Consider the following 6,508-nt stretch of genomic DNA (forward strand, 5'->3'; position numbering starts at 1 on the left):
AGCCCACATGGAAGAAGCACACCAGCTTGTGTGACCACGAGGTGCCAAAGGGATCAGGTATCAGGCATCAAAGAACAAAAAATCAAATCATTGTGAATGAGGGGGAGTGCAGATTGGGGTCCCAAGACCCATTTGTAGGCAATGGGACATCTCTTTACAGAAGGGTCATGGGGAGGAAGAGGAGCCAGTCAGGGTGCAGTGTACCAATGATGAAACATACAACTTTCCTCTAGTTCCTAAATGCTTTCTACCTTACAAATCTGGCTAGACCAGAGGATGTCCACTGGTACAGATAGGAACTGGAAACACAGGGAATCCAGGACAGATGATCACTTCAGGACCAGTACTGAGAGTGGAGATACCGGGAGGGTGGGGTGGAAAGGGGGAATCAATTGCAAGGATCTACATATAAAATTCTTGGGGGATGGACAACAGTAAAGTGAGTGAAGGGAGACGTTGGACAGTGTAAGATATGACAAAATAATAATTTATAAATTACCAAAGGTTCATGAGGGAGTGAGGAGCGGGGAAGGAGGGGAAAAATGAGAAGCTGATACCAAGGGCTCAAGTAGAAAGAAAATATTTTGAGAATGATGATGGCAACAAATATACAAATGTGCTCGACACAATGGATGGATGTATGGATTGTGATAAGAGCGTTACAGATCCCCAATAAAATGGTTTAAAAAATACACACAGACTTATTTTTTTAATCGCGTTGTCTTTTTGTGTTGTTGAAGTTTTCTGTATATTTTAGAGATTGAACTTTATTATATATGTTGTTCTTGAAGAAGTTTTCACAGTCCATAAGCTTTCTTTTTTACTCTTTTTATAAATCCTTCTTCTAATAAAATTTTTGATCGCTTTATTGACGCATGGCACGTAATTCACATACACTGCAAAAGCTTAAACATGTTGAAGAGTTGCGCAATTACCACGGCAGTCAATTCTAAAGCATTGTCTTCTTTCTTGTCCTCATTGCTCCCAAGCACTCCTTTTGATCTCAGCAGCTTAGACTCACATTTCATATTCATGGCCAAACCCATCATTTGACAAGTGAAATAGAACCACTAGGATTTACTCAGATCACTGTCACTTATAGTGTTGTTTCTGGACTAGTGTTAGTCCATAACCTATTGGTTATTAGTCTGTTAAAAATGTAAGTACAAAAACAGAATAATACACATTTAGAAACTTTTTTAACAATTTATTAAGGGCTCATACAACTCTTATCCCAGTTCATACATATACATACATCAATTGTATAAAGCACATCTGTACATTCTTTGCTCTAATCATTTTTTCTCCTCTTTTCTTTTTTTTACATTTTATTAGGGACTCATACAACTCTTATCACAATCCATACATATACATACATCAATTGTAAAAAGCACATCCATACATTCCCTGCCCCAATCATTCTCAAAGCATTTGCTCTCCACTCAAGCCCCTTGCATCAGGTCCTCTTTTTTTTCCCCTCCCTCCCCGCTCCCTCATGTGCCCCCGGTAATTTATACATCGTTATTTTGTCATATCTTGCCCTATCCGGAGTCTCCCTTCCCCCCCTTCTCTGCTGTCCCTCTCCCAGGGAAGAGGTCACATGTGGATCCTTGCAAACAGTTCCCCCTTTCCAACCCACTCACCCGCCCCTCTCCCAACATCACCCCTCACACCCCTGGTCCTGAAGGTATCATCCACCCTGGATTCCCTGTGCCTCCAGCCCTCACATGTACCAGTGTACAGCCTCTGCCCTATCCAGCCCTGCAAGGCAGAATTCGGATCATGATAGTTGGGGAGAGGAAGCATCCAGGATCTGGGGGAAAGCTGTGTTCTTCATTGGTACTACCTCGCACCCTAATTAACCCATCTCCTCTCCTAAGCCCCTCTATGAGGGGATCTCCATTGGCCGACACTTGGGCCTTGGGTCTCCACTCTGTACTTCCCCCTTCATTTAATATGGTATATATATATATATATATATATATATATATATATATATATATATATATATATATATATATATATATACATATACATACATACACCTATATCTTTTTTTTTGAATGATGCCTTATACCTGGTCCCTTGGCACCTCGTGATCGCACTGATTTAGAATCTTTTATATAAAGTACATATGCTATTTGATATGTCTTTTGGATGTAATAAAATTTTTAGGCTTGTATTTTGTATGTCTTCATTTGAGGATTTCTCTACATTTGAACAAAAATGGGCTTCAAGTGTGAGGAATAGCTATTGGGCAGGCTATCAAGCACGCGGATGACTTGAAGACCTGGGGACACATACTGCTCATAAAACCCTGGAAAATCCTAGCCAGGAACTCATTATTTGGTCCCAGCACTGCAGAACAGGCTCTCCTCATGGCTTCACTTGCATGTTCACTTGCACAGGGTTACCAATCCTCGGGAGTAGATCCCTGATCAGTCAGGAGAAAGGGCTAAGCCCACTCAGTCACTACCCCAAACCGGTTTCCTAGAAAACCCAGCATTACCTGTATTTTTTCTGGTACCAGAGTTAGTTGTTCCTTAAATGTGTATAACTGCCCTATACGTGCCCATCTGACTCACAACAACAGTAAAAACAAAACAAAGGAGCAAATAAAAATGATGTCGTAGAGATGTAAATTAGATACATTAGCTATATGGCTTTGATAAATGACTTCCCTGCTGATAATAGTGGGTTTCAAACACTTTTTGGGATTGGCTCAGAATAAGAAACATATTTTATATCACAACTCAGTAATACACTTATGCACATATGCTTACATGCACACACCCACACAAAACTGAAACCAATGTTTCACAAAACAATATTTCCCTTTATATGTAATGGGGCAACAGTTAAGTGCTCAGCAGCTAACAAAAAAAAGGTCTGCAGTTGAATCCACCATGGAGCGAAAGATATGGCAGTCTACTTCTTTAAAGATTTACAGCCTTTGAAATCTTGTGACCCACTTTTACTCTATAATATGGGGTTACTATGAGTCAGCATTTACAGCAATGGGTTTGATTTTTGGTTTTATGTGTAATGCATTCTATTTTGTAAAATTTCTTTTTTCATTAAAAAAAAAAAAAACCTTGTCGAGAAGCACCGAGAAGCTGCCCCAGTAGCAACGCCATGTCCGGGTGGAACGCCTACATCGACAACCTCATGGCGGACGAAGCCTGTCAGGACACGGCCATCGTGGGCAATAAGGACTCATCCTCTGTCTGGGCCGCTGTCCCCGGGAAAACCTTCGTCAACATCACGCCAGCCGAGGTTGGAGCTCTTGTTGGCAAAGACCGGTCAAGTTTTTTCGTGAATGGGCTGACACTTGGGGGCCTGAAATGTTCTGTGATCCGGGACTCACTGCTGACAGACGGGGAATATACCACGGATCTTCACACCAAGAGTACTGACGGAGTCCCCACCTTCAACCTCACTGTTACCAGCGAGTCCTGCTGATGGGCAAAGAATGGGTCCACGGTGGTTTGATCAACAAGAAATGTTATGAAATGGCTTCCCACCTGCGGCGTTCCCAGTACTGACCTCGTCTGCCTCTTCCCCACACCACTTCCCACTGCTTTTGCAACTCCCCCATACACACACACACACACACACACCATTTTTATTTTGGGGGCCATTACCCCACACCCCTTATTGTTGCCAAAACCATATGGGGTGGAGGTTGGGGCTGGATGGACAGGCACCTCCTCCTACCCATCCCTCCTCCTGTGTGTGGTTGGAAAACTTTGTTTTTGTTTTTTCTGAATAAAAAAAGATTCTACTAAAAAAAACTTGTCTTGTTCTGCTAAATTGACTTCACATCACACAAATGGGGTTGTGACCTGCAGTTTGGAAGGAAAGAATGACTCTAAGGGGTGAATATTTTCAATTCCACGGTTTCCAATTTCAGGAGCCTTTAGAGTGGCTACCAGTAGCCTAGTGTGGAATGCTTCTGCTACCAAGACTTGAGCCCCAGCACAGGACAAGGACTTCAAAACCATACCTTTTTTCTAATAAGCTTCGCTGACCTCGGATCTGTCTCAGTAATGACAATGCCATAGGCCTTCCAGGCTGTTCAGGGAACCTGAGTTGCCTTAGCAACAGTTGGCTGTAATTGACTCCTTCAATCACCCGATCCAGCCTAGTCTAACATCTCCACACTGTGAACCATAGTTCCTTTTTATTCTATCACAATGATTTTTCCAACCTCATTACATAGATAGATATCTTCTCATTTTTTCCCTTTCTGATGACTGGTCAGATTCTTCGCACTCACCAAATTAACGATTTCCACAAGTATCTAATCATGTCAGAGTGAGTATTTGACAATTTGCATTTATTTCACATCCCAAACAATCTCTACTGATAGCCTATTTATTTTAAGTTTGATTTTTTAAATTTTCTAAAATTATTTTATTGGGGGCTCTTTATTTACATATAAATCACTTACCAAACCATCAACGGTTTGAATACATTAAAAAAGAGTTGTGCAATCATCACCACAATTTTAGAATGTTTTCTTAGTTTTTGTTCTCATTGGTATTCACACCACATTTATCCAATCTTCCTGCGATAAATCTAAGAAACTATTAATCTAGTTACTGTCTCTATAAATTTACCTATTCTGAATTTCATATAAAGAACATCATACTAACCCTCTGACATGAGCAAGGAAAACTCCATTTTGTTTTACTTTAAACTTTTTTTTGAAAACAAGTTTATTGAGCTATAATTCACATACCATACAGTTGACTGGTTGAAACTGCACCATTGATGGCTTTTTAGCACAGTCATAGAGTTGAATAACCATCATGTAACTCATCTGAGTCTTTTCACAGCTCTAGGAAGAATCTCCAGATGCCTTAGCAGTCCCTGCCCATTTTTACAAAATCATTTTATTGGCACTCATACAAGTCTTATCACAATCCATACATACATCAGTTGTGTAAAGACACTTATACATTCGTTGCCCTCATCATTCTCAAAATTCGCTTTCTGCTTGGGTTCCTGAAATCAGCTCCTCATTTTCCTTTTAAATATATTTGTTTTAAACTTTGTTCTGAATATGAACAAGTGCAATGAAAAACGAATACCAAGTTAGGAACCCACAGTCATGTTATTTGTACAAGTAAACAAACTTCAGATGCCCACTGGTAGAACCTATCAAAACTACCAGATAGGGCCATTGACATAAGGTGTGACTAAGAAAAGTAGTTTACCTCAATGCATAAAAACCCTACTGGTGGCAGACGAGCTTCAGAGCTTCTTCGCCACAGAGAGGACACCATGCCACTCTGAGCTCTCCACCAGTAAGGTTAGCCACCTATGATGTATTGCCTGATGTGTTAACTGTGTATGCCAAATTTTATGTTGGAATATGTACTGATTATAAAATGTGTGATCCCTTTGATGAATAAATGTGTGAATTCAGCATATTGACATGTCTCAGGGCTTAGTCCTTTTTGCATTCTAGAGACACCCCCCCTCTCACAATGCTCTTAAACTCACACACTGTCATTGAGTCAACTCTGACCCACAGCCACCCTATAGGACAGAGGAGAACTACTCTTGGGGCTTTCCTAGACTGTAACTCTTTACCAGAGTAGAAAACCTCATCTTTCTCCCACATAGAGGCTGGTGGTTTTGAACTGCTGGTTGTGCATTTAGCAACCCAACTCATAACCACTATGCCAAGAGAGTTCCTAATGGTCATAAAGACTTTTATTAAGACAAGCAGTCATCTAAGTGAGATTACATCTAAGTCCACACAACAGAAGCACACCAGCCTGTGTAACACAAGGATTGTAAGTAATAAAATCCAAGACTGGAGAAAGGAACAGCTGGAATTCTGCACATCCAGTTAAGGATGACAGTGAAAGTCCAAACTCTATTGGCAGTGCCCTGTTCTAGGTTAAGCTTCCAGAGAATCCCCTCTGACAATTGACCAGAGAGATGTGAATAGACTTGCTATCAAATAGAATGTGTTGGAAAGTGGAGTGCAGGTGAAGTGCTGCTGCTAGGTGCTGTCAAGTTGGTTCTGTCTCATAGCGGCCTGATGTACTGCAGAACAAAACACTGCCTGGTCCTGCACCATACTCACAACTGTTGCCACATTTGAGCTCATTGTTCCAGTCACTATGTCAATTCATCCTGTCCAGGGCCTTCCTCCTTTTTTCTACCCCTCTACTTTACCAAGCATGATGTCCTTCTCCAGGGACTGGTCTCTCCTGATAACATGTCCAAAGTATGTGGGATGAAGTCTTGTCATCCTTGCCTCTAAAGAGCATTCTGTTACAGGAGCAAAGGTGTTACTTTGAGGACTAATGTGAGCCTGACTCAAGTCATGGTATTTTCAATCTCCTCATAGGCATGTGCAAGTTAGACATCGAATAAGGAAGGCTGAGGTAGTTATGTAAAAATTTAACACCTTATTTTTGTTCTCCCTTTTGACCCATCTTAAATTTGTCCTATAGGGTGGGTCACTATGAGTTGGATTCAACTTGAT

The 6,508-nt window shown here is 41.0% G+C and overlaps 1 pseudogene; it reads left to right on the plus strand.

Annotated features, from left to right (window-relative positions):
- Positions 1–3,107: 3,107 nt before the first annotated feature.
- Positions 3,108–3,545, plus strand: LOC142434621 (profilin-1 pseudogene; annotated as a pseudogene).
- The last annotated feature ends 2,963 nt before the right edge of the window (positions 3,546–6,508 follow it).

Source organism: Tenrec ecaudatus, chromosome X, assembly GCF_050624435.1.
Source record: "Tenrec ecaudatus isolate mTenEca1 chromosome X, mTenEca1.hap1, whole genome shotgun sequence".
In the NCBI taxonomy this organism is placed as follows: domain Eukaryota; kingdom Metazoa; phylum Chordata; class Mammalia; order Afrosoricida; family Tenrecidae; genus Tenrec; species Tenrec ecaudatus.